Source organism: Eretmochelys imbricata, chromosome 2, assembly GCF_965152235.1.
Source record: "Eretmochelys imbricata isolate rEreImb1 chromosome 2, rEreImb1.hap1, whole genome shotgun sequence".
Classification (NCBI taxonomy): domain Eukaryota; kingdom Metazoa; phylum Chordata; order Testudines; family Cheloniidae; genus Eretmochelys; species Eretmochelys imbricata.
Genome location: NC_135573.1, coordinates 144,450,742 through 144,469,104, shown reverse-complemented (window position 1 = coordinate 144,469,104; position 18,363 = coordinate 144,450,742).

Sequence of the window (18,363 nt, the reverse complement as noted above, 5' to 3'; positions counted from 1 at the left end):
TATGTTTTCCAATGTGCATTATTTTGCATTCATCAACATTAAATTTCATCTGCCATTTGGTTGCCCAGCCACCCAGTTTTGAGAGATCCTTTCGTAGCTCTTTTTAGTCTGCCTGGGTCTTAACTATCTTGAGTAATTTTGTATCGTCTGCAAATTTTGCCACCTCACTCTTTACCCCTTTTTCCAGATCATTTATGAATATGTTGAATAGGACTGGGCCCAGAACAGACCCCTGGGGGGACACCACTATTTAGCTCTCTCCACTCTGAAAACTGACCATTTATATCTACACTTTGTTTCCTATCTTTTTACCAGTTACCAATCCATGAGAGCACCTTCCCTATTATCCCATGACAGCTTACTTGGCTTAAAAGCCTTTGGTGAGGGACCTTGTCAAAGGCTTTCTGAAAATCTGAGTGCACTATATCCACTGGATCCCCCTTGTCCACGTGCTTCTAGTAGATGGGTGAGGCATGATTTCCCTTTACTAAAACCATGTTGATCTCAACCATTTATGTTCATCTATATGTCTGACAATATTGTTCTTTATTATAGTTTCAACCAGTTTGCCCAATTCTGAAGTCAGGTTTACAGGTCTGTAATTGCTGGGATCACCTCTGGAACCCTTTTTAAAAATTGGTGTCACATTAGCTATCCTCCAGTCATCTGGTACAGAAGCTGATTTAAATGATAGGTTAAAGACTACAGTTAAAAGAAAAGGAGTACTTGTGGCGCCTTAGAGACTAACAAATTTATTTGAGCATAAGCTTTCATGAGCTACAGCTCACTTCATTGGATGCACGTGTGGAACATACAGTGGGGAGATTTTATATACACAGAGAACATGAAACAATGGGTGTTACCATACACACTGTAATGAGAGTGATCAGGTAAGGTGAGCTATTACCAGCAGGAGAGCGGGGGCGGGGGCAACCTTTTGTAGTGATAATAAAGGTGGGCCATTTCCAGCAGTTGACAAGAATGTGTGAAGAACAGTAGGGGGGGAATAAACATGGGGAAATAGTTTTACTTTGTGTAATGACACATCCCCTCCCAGTCTTTATTCAAACCTAAGTTAATTGTATCCAGTTTGCAAATTAATTCCAATTCAGCTCTCCAACATCACTTTCTACAAGCCATTACGCTCTGATCCCACTGAGGGTTACCAAAAGAAACTACAACATCTGCTCAAGAAACTCCCTGAAAAAGCACAAGAACCAATCCGCACAAACACACCCCTAGAACCCTGACCAGGGGTAGTCTATCTGCTACCCAAGATCCATAAACCTGGAAATCCTGGACGCCACAACATCTCAGGCATTGGCACCCTGACAGCAGGATTGTCTGGCTATGTAGACTCCCTCCTCAGGCCCTACATTACCAGCACTCCCAGCTATTTTAGAGACACCACCGACTTCCTGAGGAAACTGCAATCCATCGGTGATCTTCCTGAAAACACCATCCTAGCCACTATGGATGTAGAAGCTCTCTACACCAATATTCCACACAAGGATGGACTACAAGCCGTCAGGAACAGTATCCCCGATAATGTCACGGCAAACCTGGTGGCTGAACTTTGTGGCTTTGTCCATAACTATTTCACATTTGAGACAATGTATTCCTTCAAATCAGTGGCACTGCTATGGGTACCCACATGGCCCCACAGTATGCCAACATTTTTATAGCTGACTTAGAACAACGCTTCCTCAGCTCTCGTCCCCTAACGCCCCTTCTCTACTTGCGCTACATTGATGACATCTTCATCATCTGGACCCATGGAAAAGAAGCCCTTGAGGAATTCCACCATGATTTCAACAATTTCCATCCCACCATCAACCTCAGCCCGGACCAGTCCACACAAGAGATCCACTTCCTGGACACTACGGTGCTATTAAGCAATGGTCACATAAACACCACCCTATACCGGAAACCTACTGACCGTTATGCTTACCTACATGTCTCCAGCTTTCAGCCAGACCACACCACATGATCCATTGTCTACAGCCAAGTTCTGCGATACAACTTCATTTGCTCCAACCAGACAGAGACAAACACCTACAAGATCTCAATCAAGCGTTCTTACAACTACAATACCCACCTACTGAAGTGAAGAAACAGATTGACAAAGCCAGAAGAGTACCCAGAAGTCACCTGCTACAGGACAGGCCCAACAAAGAAAATAACAGAAGGCCACTAGCCATCACCTTCAGCCCCCAACTAAAACCTCTCCAACGCATCACTACAGGATCTACAACCTATCCTGAAGGACGACCCATCACTATCACAGATCTTGGGAGACAGGCCAGTCCTTCCTTATAGACAGCCCCCCAAACTGAAGCAAATACTGACCAGTAACCACACACCACACAACAAAAAACACTAACCCAGGAACCTATCCTTGCAACAAAGCCCGTTGCCAACTGTGTCCACATATCTATTCAGGGGAAACCATCATAGGGCCTAATCACATCAGTCACACTATCAGAGGCTCATTCACCTGTGCATCTACCAATGTGATATATGCCATCATGTGCCAGCAATGCCCCTCTGCCATGTACATTGGCCAAACTGGACAGTCTCTACGTAAAAGAACAAATGGACACAAATCAGACGTCAAGAATTATAACATTCTTTTTTGGCCTTCCTAATTGTATTTTTACATTTCATTTGCCAGTGTTTATGCTCCTTTCTATTTTCCTCACTAGGATTTAACTTCCACTTTTTAAAGGATGCCTTTTTTCCTCTCACTGCTTCTTTCACTTTGTTGTTTAGCCACGTTGGCTCTTTTTTCGTTCTCTTACTATGTTTTTTTAATTTGGGGTATACATTTAAGTTGAGCCTCTATTATGATGTCTTTAAAAAGTTTCCATGCAGCTTACAGAGATTTCACTTTTAATTTTAATTTTAATTAATTTCTGTTTAACTAACCTTTTAATTTCTGTTTAACTAACCTCCTCATATTTGTGTAGTTTTGTATAATACACACTGGATTTTATTGTAGGGTAAACCTAAGAGCTGGGCTGTCAGCATTTCACATTTCAAAAGAAAAATATTGGAGGGCTACTGGTATGGGTTTTCAAAGAGACTTTGTAAGTGTTCCATCAGTGATCTAAATTTTAATCCATTTCCGAAGGTCCACATCCAAATATTGGCACTGTCCTGACATACATATGGCACCCTCCTGAGTAGCTGAGGGCTGGGAAGAAGCAATCAGCATGAACACTTTGTGTTATGCTACTATTCAGGTAAGCAGTGGTGTGGCAAAGTGACTTACCAGCTGGTACTCTGCCTAGTGGCTATGAGTGGTGTTGTAGGGTTTCATTATCTAGACCTGTTTCAGAGTAGCAGCCATGTTAGTCTGTATTCGCAAAAAGAAAAAGAGTACTTGTGGCACCTTAGACACTAACAAATTTATTTGAGCATAAGCTTTCGTGAGCCGATGAAGTGAGTTGTAGCTCATGAAAGCTTATTCTCAAATAAATTTGTTAATCTCTAAGGTGCCACAAGTACTCCTTTGTTATTATCTAGACCTGTCACCCAGGTCTGTTGGTGGCCCCCTTTTGACTTGTAACTTGGCTTTTTGGCCAAGTCACCTTTGCTTTCACCCCTTTCAGTGTAAACCAGGGTTTTCATTTAATAGTCCCAGGTTATCATGTCAAGTTGACAGTCCTGGTCCAGGTACAATAGTCCTTCTGGCCCCTTGTGTCCGAGATCTTCCCACTAGTCCTCCTAGGAAGGCTGTAGGGGATCCCAGTCCCTCTCTCTACCATGGGTTTCGGCTCAGGGATCCTTGTGGCAAGGAGTTAAGGTCTGTTTGCTCAGACATCTTGCTTCTTTCCAGTCCACCTTCTCCTCAGGGGGCTCATAGTCTCAGCAGGGATCTACCACAGAACTGCCCTAATTAAACACCCTAACTGAATTGGCCTCTTTAGCACTAACCCCACACTTGGTAAGGCAACTCCCATATTTTCATATGCTGTATATTTATACCTGCTTCCTGTATTTTTCACTCCATGCATCTGATGAAGTGGGTTATAACCCACAAAAGCTTATGCCCAAATAAATTTGTTAGTCTCTAAGGTGCCATAAGGACTCCTCATTGTTTCTGCCAATACAGACTAACATGGCTACCCCACTGAAACCTGTCAGAGTAGGTAGTTATCCTGTGAGAAGTGTATTCATGGCATGTGAACAAGAGATAGGTTTTACTGTCTATATTCTGTAAAAGAACAAAAAATAGAACAATCTGTGAATCAGACCAATTCGTATAGATAACAAGAGGCCCTGTTTGGTTACATTATACAGGAGAAACAACCAGAATTAAAGAACAGAATAGTGGCATATAAAAGCACAATGATGAGAAAATAGTTGTGCTGAATCATTTCCATCATAGCACTTTATAATAGAATCTCATGCAACTCCAGTAGCAACCCATATATACATATACACTTTTCCAAAATTAGGAAGTATGGGTTGAGGAGGAGATAGAAAGATCCTGCATTTTCTTCTTCCATACTGTGGGCCAAATTCTCTTTTCAGTGAGCAGGGTGTAACCCAATTGATATGAGTGAAAGTCATAGCCAAGAACAGATCCTGGCCTTAAGAGATCTGGGGCCAAAATCTTCAAAATCCATGTTTTGGCACGTAAATAGGTGACCAGCACTTTTGAGAAGTGCTGAACACCCGCAGTGCTCATTGTTGTCATTGCTGGTTGTTAGGTGTTCAGCACATTTAAAAATTAGATCATTTATTTCAGGGCCTACACATGGACTTAGGAGCCTAACTTTTGGTTTCTATTTTTGATAATGATAACCCAATGAAAACAGAAATAAACACCACTGGGTGACTCACACAAGAGGGTGCATTCTGCGTAGGTGGGCAGAGGCTCAGGGTAGGGGGAGGGATGTTTGTAGGAAGCTTACATGTTTTCAAGTGGAATTCTAATGTATATGTGTTGTGGGGGGAGAGGGGAGGCAGCTGCCTCAGAAACGGCATGCACATACTTTTGGCAGGTGCATGCATGGGGAGGAGTCTGTATGGAGAAGTAGTCTGCAGTGACCTACGCTCTCAGCACACTTATCCTGTATCTGGAGAAAAGAGTAGAGCTAACCATCACCTTCAAAGATTTCTCCTAGAGCTAAGTCTACTTGCAAATATCACTTCATGTGTATCTTGTAATGTTTACATTATGTCATGTTTTGCAGAAGAAATACTGGAATAACGAGAAACTATATACCTATGGATATTGCACAATTTACAGCATGAGTAAAAAAAAAAGAGGATAAGTGTGAACAAGAATAACTACACGATGGAAAATGTGGTCACAAACGTCAGGCAGACTCATGGCTGTGCTGTATGGGCACATGACATACAATATAATGAGCAACATATTACAGGCAACTGCCCACAACACACAGCACAGATAACCCCTGCTTCCCGCATTGCTCCAGTCCACTAGAGAAACCTCCACAGGAAACAAAATGCTTGACTTAAAGGGTGTGACTTGTGCTCTTAAGGTCAGTAAACTCAGCTGCTGGAGGACCACTAGAGGGAGCAAGCTCCACAACTAGGGGTCATTCAATGGAAACATCCTTCAGTTAGTCCTCGAGAGTGCACATCAAGGTTCTGTCAATAAGAGTCAATGTAACAAATGACATTAACACTGGGGAATGTCACCTTTCACAAATAACATAGTATAACATAACAGAAAACTTACTACAACCTTTGATACACACACAGCATGTAGCATTTTGCATTATGATCTCTGATCTCTTCCCTTTGATTTAATTTGCCCTTATCCTTAAGGATAAGATTGAGAGTTTTGGATGCTGGTTCATGTCTCTTCTGTGTAACTTGGATGTTAAACCTCACAATCTCATTTCATTCCAAATCTCTCAAACTTTAATGCTGTCTCACTGAGTGAAGATCAGGAGTATTGGCCCAGAGTCTGTTCTTTTTATCCCTTGCTTGTCCAGGAATAGTCTGCAGCAATGTGCCCATATTTTCTCCCCAGTTATAAGGGAAAACTATTCATCTGTTTTTGGGTTCTAGTTGATAGTATTTGCAGTCCCATTAAACAAGTTATTGTAACTTTATTTATTGTCTCTATTTTTAACAAAACAACTGTAAACAGTGTCAGGATGAGCTCCACCCTGACATGTGGTGGTAAGGTATGGCAAGTTGTGGAAAAGAACTTCAGGGGCCGATCTCATTTGCATAGGCACACCCACCCCACCTAGAATAAGGCCATAGCTGCCCAAATGGTCACTTTGGCTGCTGTGGGATCCCCAGTGTCTCTGTTAGTGGGGCAGGAAGAATAAATTGTTGTTACCCTGATTATGGGAACTGTGCTTGGAACTGTACTTGGCCTTTTGTTACGATGGAGGGACTCACCATCAACTAAGTGGCACTCGCTAGGCAAGGGACATGGGTTCCAAAACTCTGTGAATTGAGAGAGGCTGGGGACAAGTATTAATACTTGGTGGTGTGGGCCCCTTGGTGAGGGCCTTACATGCTAATTGCATTTCCTCGTCTCTCCACTGTGGAATATCAGAGCTAATTTTGATTCCATTAGGAGTCTAGTTACAGGCTGCTGAGCTCACTTTGGGCTAACAGTACACCAGCACTGAGGCTCCACTACTACAAGCTGAATTCACCAAAGAGCTGAACTGACTAAGAGCTGAAATCACTGAGCGTTGTGTTAAGTAGTGGGGGAGCCTGAAGATATATTGTGGAGCAGTTTGCGGGACGGCTGGAGTGCCTTGTGGACAGGCTGGTGGAGCAGTTCGTAGGACGGCGGGAGCTGCTGGTGGGACGTGGAGCAGTTTGTGGACCGGCTGGTGGAGCAGTTTGTGGGATGGCGGGAGCTGCTTGTGGGCCGCGGAGCAGAGCGGAGCTGAGCGAAGGAGTTCGTGGGGTGGCTGGCGGAGTGGAGCGAAGGCCTATGGAGCTGTGGGGCGGTCAGCTTCAGATCATGTAAGGTGCCTCTTACCCCCGTCCCATCTCCACCCAGGTTGGGAGGTAAAGCTCCGCAGATAAACTTTCAAACTCTGGGGCTGCCCTGACCAGGAACGGAGACTTTTGGGTCATTGGACTTTTGGGACTTTGGGTGATTTGGGGTTGCTGGACTCAAGAACCAAAGGGAAAGGGGCATGCCCCAATTTGCTTGGGGTGGGGTTTTTTGCTCATGGGTTGTGTTATGAATCCTGTTGGTGGTGTTTCCCCACCATAATGCCACATTGTATCTCTCTTTTATTAAAAGACTTTTTGCTACACTCAGACTATGTGCTTGCGAGAGGGGAAGTATTGCCTCTTGGAGGCGCCCAGCGTGGGGTGGTATATATTTGTCCCAGGTCACTGGGTGGGGGCTCGAGCCGGTTTGCATTGTGTTATTGGAATGGATCCCCTAGATATTGAACCCGGCCCTTGTTGCTGCCAACTCTGACGGGCAGAAGGGTTACACAATCATGGATCCTGCATTACTTGGTAGTTTTCTGCACCCTGCAGTACATTGTCTCTTTTCCACTGATGTATCCAACAGAGTTATAATGACACAATTGTCTTCCTTCTTTACTGGTAACTAGAGTTCTCCACAAGTAAAGACTTTGTGTTTCAAATTCTTGCAATTTCCCTTGGCTTTTAACAAGGATGTGAGAAACCCATCAGTATCAATTCTAATGGTTCTGGCAAACCAAAACCAGCAGAGGTTTGCAGTAAACTCATACAAAACTTGAGTGACACAACTCAGGGTTATATTAAACTCACCTTGCTTTGTGTTTGAAATTCAAGCTAGATTCAACAAAAGGTTCATCTAAACTTACAAACCTTTGAGAAAACCTGGGCTGAGATTCAGCCTAGTTTGGGATCAAACTCATCTGAACACTAAGCTCCGAGGAAACCCAAAAGGGTGTAAACCAAAGACTGAAAAGAAGATTCTGCTAAACACTTTTGCAAACCAAAACCACCATATTTTGCATAGCTGTGTTCATAGCCCCACAAATCCCACTGGTAATTTTAGGCTTGGGTAATCCCCAAACTCCAAACAGATTTTGAGCAATCCCTGGCAAAATTAGGTGGTTTCATAATGAAACCAACATGCACATAGCCTGCTAACTTTCCATTCTTCCCCATATCTTCAGCTGACAGATATCTGGAACCCTCTCAGGCTCTTTAGAAGGCTGCTGTCTAGCTCCTCACAGCTCTGGATTGGCTGGCCCCTCCACCTCACCTCAGGATCCTTCCAGAGGACTGAGTTGCATGCCTGTTCCCCTACCCAATAGTAGCACCAGCAACTTCTCCCTCCTGTAAAATGCCAGTGCAGCAGCAAAACATCACTCTGCAGTTCATATACCCCAAAAGGTCCCCCAAACAGGGATTCCTTATTAGCACAGTGACTCTCTCTAGATGGAGATAGAAAACATAATTGAGTTCAAATATGGATATTTGGTATGAACAGCAACTAAATCTCTCGTAATTTGGTTAGGGTTATTTTGTCTCACAGGAATGACGTGATTACATTAGTTATGCAGCAAGGTGTAAAAACTTGTTATTGGGTTACAGTGCTATTTACTGAAAAGGAAACATTATCACATAACCTGTCACAATAAGATCAATATCACAATATTTCTCTGCACTTGCGAAGTAATATCACATTAAGTTTATATCAATGTGATCAGACAAATGCTTTTCATAATGTAAACCACAGTATTTTGACTTGTTTCTAATATATCCCAAAGGTATCAAGTATGTCTTTAAGATTTCCTTTATGCAATTACCAAAGTAAATAAATTAGAGGGCATAATAACACATTAGAGCCATTCAAGAGCAAGCCTCATATACTTTCTGAGCAAAAGTTAATTTCTAAACAGGATAAAATCTGCAACAGTTCTGCATGCATAAGGCAAAATCCTGCAAGCATATGTATGTCAGGGATGTATGAGTGGAGAGTCAGCAGTGTAATGCACAGTGGCACCTAGGAAAGGGTTAATCATCTCAGAATATGCAAGGTACTCTTCCCTCTAATAATAGCGTGGTCTAATCATGTAATGCATGCAGCTTTGGTGTGGGTCAAATTTCTCTGCCAAAGCACTGCTGCTTTGGGATCTTAATAACGAAATACAACAAGGTGCAAATCTAAAGAAAGATGTCTAAATTAACACCTTCACTTGTAGGTAGCCTAGTAAGGTCAACATTTTTGTAACAAAGTTTGAAAGCTAGCATGAGACAAACATTAATACATTCTGTCATCCAGCTTCAGTTACTCGTTTTTTATTGGACTAACTTCTTTGGGTGAGAGAGACAAGCTTTCGAGCCACACAGAGCTCTTCTTCAGGTCTGGGAAACTAACTAGAGATAGTGATACTATTAAGTCTAACTAGAGTTAGTTTCTGAGACCTGAAGAAGAGCTCCGTGTAAGCTCAAAAGCTTGTCTCTCTCACCAACAGAAGCTGGTTCAATAAGAGATATCACCTCATGCACCTTGTCTCTCTAATAACCTGGGACCAGCACAGATACACTACATGCATTACTCCTATTTTGTCACTTTCCACTATTCTAACCCACAGTTCCTATGGTCCCTCTGTGACACGTCTGACGACTTAAAAAAAAGTCATCTTACTCACCTAGCTCCAGTATTCTTCCTAACTTGGATCTATTGAAAAATAGAAAAAACTCTATATTTCATTTTCTTATAGCATCTAGCTAAAATGAAGGATATAATGCATGGTAAGGTCACACAATCTGGTCTCCAATATTCCCCCAATACCTCTCACTCCAATAAAACACAGATAATTTTCTAGAATCAGAGAGGGAATTTTAAGGATACCTGAGTTGTGTGTGAAAATCTCTCCTGGCTGTCACAGGTATGTCCTCACTGCATAGTAAACCTGGGTCCATGTACCCTTGGCTGCATACTCGTTCTTCCCAAGCTCACACTTGAGCATCTATACAGCACTGCTTTCTGAGCCTTATATCTGTGCTAGTGCATCCATACTGCACTACTGAGACACAAGTCAAATGCTACGGCTTCTGGGGGAGTTTCCCTTGGTTCTTAGCACCTTTGCCAGCTGTAGCCACTCTAGGGCTTAGTTCATCATGTGTTGAGGAAAGAACTTGTCTGGTCAGCTCATGGCACTTGATGGGAAGTTCTCTTAGCCCACCAACATATCTAGCCAAGCAATTTTTTGCATGTGCATGCTCTCTGCAACGAGAGCCAGCAACGCAGGTACAGCAGCAGTGGAAGAATTTCTCTTGCTCACACTTTCACTCTATTTAGGGAATGAGGCAGAACATCTGTGAGATGCTGGACATTTTGGTGGCAGTATTTGTCCCTTTGAAGACACCTCTCTTAGGGGAGTACAGTCATGGAATCTTATTCCTGTTGCCTTAACCACAGATTCTCCATATGCAGACCAGCACTTCTCAAGAAGGGCCATGAGCACAGATTGGAGGGGTAAGTCATGCAGACCCAGGATGATCAGCAGTGTCTCTGGAACTTTTGCATGAAAAAACAGACATTCCTGGAACTGTGCAATCAGCTTTTCCTGACCCTCTAGCACTAAGACACTCACGTGAGGGTGGCCAAATGAACAAAAAGGTAAAATAGCTAAACTATATACATTGCCACCATGGCAGTTTCACTGTTTCTGGAACTGAGTGTCCTCTGTGTTTCTGTTCTCCTTGGCCCTTTTGGTGCACTTCACATGCATGGGCCACAGCTGAACAGGCATGGAAGAAATGTACAAGGTACATTTGACTGTTCCATGTAGTGTTCATTGCTTGGGCCATGGACCAGCCACCCCAGTCCAAAGGCTTTATGACTCAATAACCTGGAAGGGACTCAGTGTGGAGCTGGAGCCTGCAGCTGGGTGTCCATGAAAGTGAGCAAACTCTCAGTGAGTCCCTTCTGCTGCACCCTGTCCTCCCTTTCAGTCTCCAGTCATGCTCCAGGAAAGGGGCCACCACTCTCTTCTCACACTACGCTTCCTCTGTCTCTCCCCTTCAGTCTCCCTGCTCTCTGTGACAGCCACGCTGTTCATCTACCTTAGACAAAGTGTCCATCATCTCATCCCTCACTCTCTGCCTTCTTGCATGCTCTTTGACAGTGTGCTCTCCCAAGCTCCTGGTTCCTTCTCTTTGCCCAGAGGAGGTGGAAGGGTCTGCCAAGGAAAATGAAAGAGCACATTATTGTCTGACCAACAAGGGGGGGAAAAGGCGGCTTTTTACCCTTTTTTCAAGAACTGCCTCACTTCAAGGTCAAAGGCTGATACTCTTCATTTGGGCTTATTTTATTCACAGAATTCACTGCTTTGTTTTGAAGCTCCTGCAACCTACACTTCCAGCCAACACACCAAAATCAATTAAAATCATTTATAAATTCCCATATTTTTTCCCCCACGGAAGCGAATGCACAGCTGTTTGCTCCCCCAGGAATTACTCACTAATTCTGGGTTCAATAATAAGCAAAAGTGATTTTATTAAATATAAAAAGTAGGATTTAAGTGGTTCCACGTAATAACAGACAGAACAAAGTAAGTTACCAAGCAAAATGAAACAAAACACGCAAGTGTATGCCTAATACATTAAGAAACTGCACACAGGTAAATCTCACCCTTAGAGATGTTCCAATAAGCTTCTTTCACAGACTGGACTCCTTCCTAGTCTGGGTCCAGCAATAACTCACACTCCCGTAGTTACTGTCCTTTGTTCCAGTTTCTTTCAGGCATCTCTTGGGGGTGGAGAGGCTATCTCTTAAGCCAACTCAAGACAAAATGGAGAGGCTTCCAGGGCCTTTTATATTCTGTCTCATGTGGGCAGAAACCCCTTTGTTCTTCTGTGCAAAGTCACAGCAACAAGATGGAATTATGTAGCCACTTGCGCACATCACATGTCCCTGAATGATTCATAGAACCATAGAATATCAGGGTTGGAAGGGACCTCAGGAGGTCATCTAGTCCAACCCGCTGCTCAAAGCAGGACCAATCCCAAACTAAATCACCCCAGCTTGGGGGCTTTGTCAAGCCTGACCTTAAAAACCTCAAAGGAAGGAGATTCCACCACCTGCCTAGGTAACACATTCCAGTGCTTCACCACCCTCCTAGTGAAAAAGTTTTTCCTAATATCCAACCTAAACTTCCCCCACTGCAACTTAAGACCATTACTCCTTGTTCTGTCATCTGGTACCTCTGAGAAGAGTCTAGATCCATCCTCTTTGGAACTCCCTTTCAGGGAGTTGAAAGCAGCTACCAAATCCCCCCTCATTCTTCTCTTCCGCAGACTAAATTCTGCAGACTAAATAATCCCAGTTCCCTCAGTCTGTCCTCATAAGTCATGTGCTCCAGCCCCCTAATCATTTTTGTTGCCCTCCACTGGACACTTTCGATTTTTTTCCACATCCTTTCTGTAGTGTGGGGCCCAAAACTGGACACAGCACTCCAGATGAGGCCTCACCAATGCCGAATAGAGGGGAATGATCACATCCCTCGATCTGCTGCCAATGTTTCTACGTATACAGCCAAAAATGGTGTTAGCCTTCATATCCAGCTTCTTGTCCACTGTAACCCCTGGATCCTTTTCTGCAGAGCGGCTGTCTAGCCACTTGGTCCCTAATCTGTAGCAGTGCATGGGATTCTTCCGTCCTAAGTGCTGGACTCTACACTTGTCCTTGTTGAACCTCATCAGATTTCTTTTGGCCCAGTCCTCTAATTTGTCCAGGTCCGTCTGTATCCTATCCCTACTCTCCAGCATATCTACCCCTCCTCCCAGTTTAGTGTCATCTGCAAACTTGCTGAGGATGCAATCCATGCCATCCTCCAGATCATTAATGAAGATTTTGAACAAAATTGGCTTCAGCTTTTAGCAGGCCGATGCCATTGTTTACATGTTAGTTTGAACGTTCCCAGGAAAGCTCAGATGTGGATTGGCGTCTCCCAAAGTCCATTGTCAATTAAGTGTTCTTGATTGGGCACTTACTGAGAATAGTCCTTTCTCAAGAAGCAGACCAAATGCTTCACTGAGGCTACTTAGAATCAAACACATTGAGATACAAATACATAGCCAATATTCATAACTTCAAATACAAAAATGATATATACATGCAGACAGCATAATCATAACCAGCAAACTACAACCTTTCCATAGACACCATACTTGACCTCCTCTGTACAAGACCTGGTGCAACCATAGAACCCTGGTTGCAACTGTCAAGGTTCCTTCCCCACTCTGAACTCTAGGGTACAGATGTGGGGACCTGCATGAAAACCTCCTAAGCTTACTTTTACCAGCTTAGGTTAAAACTTCCCCAAGGTACAAACTATTTTACCCTTTGCCCTTGGACTTCTACTGCCACCACCAAACTTTATCTGGGTTCCTGAGAAAACGTAGTTTGGACACGTCTTTCCCCCAAAAATCCTCCCAACCCTTGCACCCCACTTCCTGGGGAAGGTTTGGTAAAAATCCTCACCAATTTGCATAAAAGTGACCACAGACCCAAACCCTTGGGTCTTAGAACAATGAAAAAGCATTCCATTTCCTTACAAGAAGACTTTTAATAGAAGTAAAAAGGAATCACCTCTGTAAAATCAGGATGATAAATACTTTACAGGGTAATTAGACTCAAAACATAGAGAATCCCTCTAGGCAAAACCTTAAATTACAAAAAAGACACCCAGACAGGAATATTCATTCTATTCAGCACAGCTATTTTCTCAGCCATTTAAAGAAATCATAATCTAACACATATCTAGCTAGATTACTTACTAAGTTCTAAGACTCCATTCCTGTTCTGTCCCCGGCAAAAGCATCACACAGACAGACACAGACCCTTTGTTTTCCTCCCTCCTCCCAGCTTTTGAAAGTAGAGGGAGACCCTTTGTTTTTCTCCCTCTTCCCAGCTTTTGAAAGCTTTTTTTTTTGTCTCCTCATTGGTCATTTTGGTCAGGTGCCAGCGAGGTTACCTTTAGCTTCTTAGCCCTCTACAGGTGAGAGAATTTTTCCTCTGGCCAGGAGGGAGTTTAAAGGGGTTTAGCCTTCCCTTTATATTTATGACAGCAACAATGATCTATACAGTAACAGTTCATGTCAATAATGTCACACACTGACCAAGGCTTAGCAATGATCCACAGTGGTGGTATAATTTACCTTGCAGGTGAGAGCTGGGGGATGTTAGCCCATGATTAGGGGACTGGGGACTGGTCCTGCTTTGAGCAGGGGGTTGGACAAGATGACCTCCTGAAGTCCCTTCCAACCCTAATATTCTATGATGCTATGATTCTATGATTAAAGATTATTTAATGGTAGACAAGATAATACAACTGATTGTCAAAAAAAAAAAAGCCCACGTCATAATGGGGATTTTATTTAAACTGGAATAAATTTAACTGGATTCCACCTACCTACAACAACAAAAAATATATGTTACACACACACACACACAAACACACAATAACTGACTACTTGGATCCAAAAGACCATTGGTTCTCCTGTCCCAGGTCTCCAGGACCACAGGAATCAATTATAGGAAATGCCCAGAGCTGATGCACAGGAACAGTAATGGATGCTCAGGAATATGCCATCATACACGGACTGCCTTGCCCAGCCAGCTTTAAACTGAAGAACCCTCTTCTGCACATCTGTCTGTCCTGCTCAACTTCAGTCTCTCCACTAACACTGAGTCTCTCTCAGTCCCAGTTTCCCACCATCCCTCTGGCCATCCTCTCTCCTTCCATCTTTCTCTCTCAAGCTCCCCACTGCCAGCCACTGTCCTTCTACCGTTCCCCTCCAACTGTTACTCCCCCTCCCTCTGAGGGGAGGGGCTACCTCCTCTCCATAAAGTAATGACATTGCATTCAGCCAGAACACACCCTAAGTCACATATCCCCATACACACTCAAATTTCTTTACCATATTTGCATCTAGTAAAAAGTTAATGCTAACCACTTGTTTAACTTTTTATCTCATTTCCCAGTATCCATTTTAAATCCCACATTGCATTGGGAGGGAAGCGGTGCGGGGGGGTGATCTAGAGAAATGGCATGGCTTCCTTCTTCAATAGAAACACACCACATCCCACAGCTTGTAATAATTTAATTTGGCATCATCCAGAAATCCCCCACATTCTTACTATTAATAACAAAAAAGTAACCACAACATACCAATCTCTGGCTCCAGACCTCATTGTGCTCGCTGCTGCTTCAGCTGTGGACCACTCCCCAGGACTGTCCCTAAACTGGGTCCTCCAAATATGGACCCAGGATGTGCTGTAGCTGCTCTGGCAGCACAGACTGATCCCGGACCAGTGTCAGCAACAGAATTGCTCCTGGAGTTTGTTCCAGCCTGTCCCGCAGCAGTGCTTCCGCTTCTAGGGTTACAAGCTTTCCATCCCTGCTCAAAAGATTGCCTTGCAGCACTGCAGCTCAATTCCTTATGGAAGAGGCAGATAGATGGACAGTTCCCTGAAGTGCGGTTGTCAGCTCTGGTTTGGCAGTAGGTAGTCTTGAGGCTCACGACTCCCTCCTGCCATAGATTGGCAGTCCGGTGGCTCCCCAGTTGTGCCAGCCTCTCCAAGATTCTTGAGTAGACATGCTCATTTCTTGTGCTCTTCCTGAATCCTGGGTCTTGCTCTCTTCACACTACAAATTTACCAGAATCTGGCTGTGTTACTTTGGCCAGCTAGCAGCTCACCAGATGTAGAGGGTTTTTTCAGTGACATGCTTGGTTAACTGTATTTACAGCTGAGCAATCCATGTGAAAATCAAGGGTTAAGCACCAACCAGCAGTATTCTGGTTGCTTTGGAAATGAAGTGGGTAGTTTGGCAAGAGAAGGGCCAGGACACACAGACTGAGGGGACTGTGGGATAACATTGGTGTACTTTCTGAACAAAGCCTAACAACCCAGGCTTCAGCCATGTCTACAACGCAAAATAAGTGGGCTTGGACCTGCACCACAGTGGGACTCTGTCACCTGCCCATACACTTTGGGCAAGTCCACAGGCCCACAGCCTGAAGATTTCTGGTACATTTCAGAAGGCTTAGTGTGTGGATGGCAGAAGGGTTTGGGCTTAAAACCTGAGTGTAGGCCTGCATTTACCATGCAGTGTAAACATACCCAAGAAGAGAGACGATACATCAGATCATCCCCATTGTGCACTCATTTGGGGGTCCATTCCATCTTTTTCAGGAATTTGACCCCATAATACATTTTTAACTGTGTATTACATCTCACATGTACGTCCACTTACCCAAAATGAACGAATAAATGTTGTTTTTGATGTGTAAATAAGAGATATTGGTCCAACAAATCATATCAATTGTCTTTATCCTTAATTATATCCATAATACGGATTGGGAGATTATTGATATTTGAATTTAGAACAAAGATCTGTAAAAATCTGTGCAACAATGGATTTTCAAGTGTACAGTGAACACCATTTTTTTTAAAAATAGACGTTTATCACATCACAGAATTTAACTCTACTACAGTGTTTGTGACATTCCCTTTACTGAGCATGGGAAATGGTATAATAGCTCAACTAATTTCACCACTGAGGGCTGCAAATGTACCATTTTTAGCAGTGTCCTTTTTAATACCTGCAAATTTAATATATGTTCAGCATGGCTAGGTTTAGTACAACTGCCTCACTAGGGCACATATGGTAATATATTCAGGTGTAACACAGATCAACTTAGACCTTCACTTGTCTCCACCTCCAGCCACCCTACCCCAGGTCAGAAATCATTTAATTCTAGGCAACACTGAACAACTGGCACCTACTGTGAGTTAGGGAAAAGAAATTTCCCTGTCACTCTGCTCCTTAGTTACCAAACTGAACTAACTGTGTGTGTGTGTGTGTGTGTGTCACCCTGATATTCACACTACTTAGATGTATATTCCCAAACAAAAAAATTAAAGCTGCAATTCAAATTGAAAAAGTCAATAATTGTAAACAAGAAAAAAATTACAATTTTAAAAATCCAAGTACTGGAATAATTTTTTTCATAGTGTGGACCATATCTTACTAGAGAGATTCTGATGAATTATCTACCCTTCAATTCACAATCACACAAGATCTCTGTGCCAATTACAGCATTGGCTGGCCTGGACAAATAATAGGAAAATATTTAATGTATTTTTAACTTCTTCAGTGCTATTTAGCAGCGAGAAACAAGGAAGCGAGCCAGCACTATGTGACCAGCCAGCTTGCTGCAGGCTACCAACAAGAAAGAACTGACCACAGCTTGACAGCTTCTGCATTAGAAACCTCAATATGGCCGTAAGAATTAGTTAGTTAATATAAACAGTAGTCATTTGACTCTAATACAATATAAAACAGCTTGTAAATAATTTGAGATACTTTACAAAATCAGAAGTTACACGGTACTATCTCTAGACAATTAATGGCACCTTCATTCATACTTTCTCTTTCTTCGCTATTAAGTTTGTTTATTTATAATCACATAAGGTTGGCTCACCTCTGTATGCAATCAGAAAAGGAAGCAGTTTCTTGAGTAAACATATTTAAAACATACATACGCCATTCATATTTTCCATTACTGATACAAGCCAGTCCCTCACTCACCAAATAAGTGAGGCATGTAAACAGAAATAAGTGCTACTGCTAAAAACCTCAGCCCGCTTTGGCTTCTCCGTTTACACTTTTTGTACTTGCAAAGGAAATTTGTATGGAGCACAAATACTGCTAGCTCCTGTGCTCAACCAAAGTTATTTAATAGCCTACTCTAGCTACATAGTATGGGGTCAGGCAGCTCAAAGAAGCGACGACAAGCAGGCGAGGAACGTATTCTAACATGTAAGAAAACAGGCTGTTGATTAACAGAAATGAGGCGCTGTGAGTAGCTGGTTTGGATTTGGTTTTTTGGATTTTTTTGCCTTTGCCTGTTCCTAGAATGACTGGCAAGTAATACATGCACAAAAAGAGCCCAGTGAGTGGGGAGGGGCCTGAAGTCTATAAACACAACACCATCTGCCTGCTTGGGTGTGGAGGACAGTAACTGCCACTAGGTTTCTGGCTAGCTGCCTGGTAAATGGGGGCTGTTTACTTGTTTTGGATGAGGGAGATTTGTGGCCATGTAGGTAGTTGCTTTTATTTTTAAATTGCTTTTAAGGCACTGAATAAAACACTTTGACTTTTGTGGAAACCAAAACTTGTTTTCCAGACTTGCTTTCTGTTAAATATCCCTTGTGTCCTTGACACCCCACTGACAGTGTCTCATTGCAGTTGCATATGCAAGCAGGGGCAGCATTTCAGAAAAAACCAGTCCCAAATAGCATCATGAATGAGAGAAACTAGGCAATTATTTGTTTCAGAGTAGCAGCCATGTTAGTCTGTATCCGCAAAAAGAAAAGGA